Below are 219 nucleotides of genomic sequence, written 5' to 3' on the forward strand. Positions count from 1 at the left end.
AACTCTGCGGTTCCGAGTTCCCTGCGTGGGTAGCCACCGAGAGGGCTCCGCTGGGAGTACCGCGGCGTAAGCGCAGGTAAAACTGAATGCTTTATGTCCGAATCGACCAATGGGCCGGCCGCAGTCGGTTGCCAGGGCTACGGAGCTAGCGGGGGCGGGGCCTGAACGCCAGGGGTGGGGCTTGGGCGTGGCTTATATAAGTGGGGCGGCGGGTGGAAG

This window comes from Cavia porcellus, unplaced genomic scaffold (assembly GCF_034190915.1).
Source record: "Cavia porcellus strain 051 isolate PalLab524CR breed Dunkin Hartley unplaced genomic scaffold, mCavPor4.1 scaffold_25, whole genome shotgun sequence".
Taxonomy (NCBI): Eukaryota; Metazoa; Chordata; class Mammalia; order Rodentia; family Caviidae; genus Cavia; species Cavia porcellus.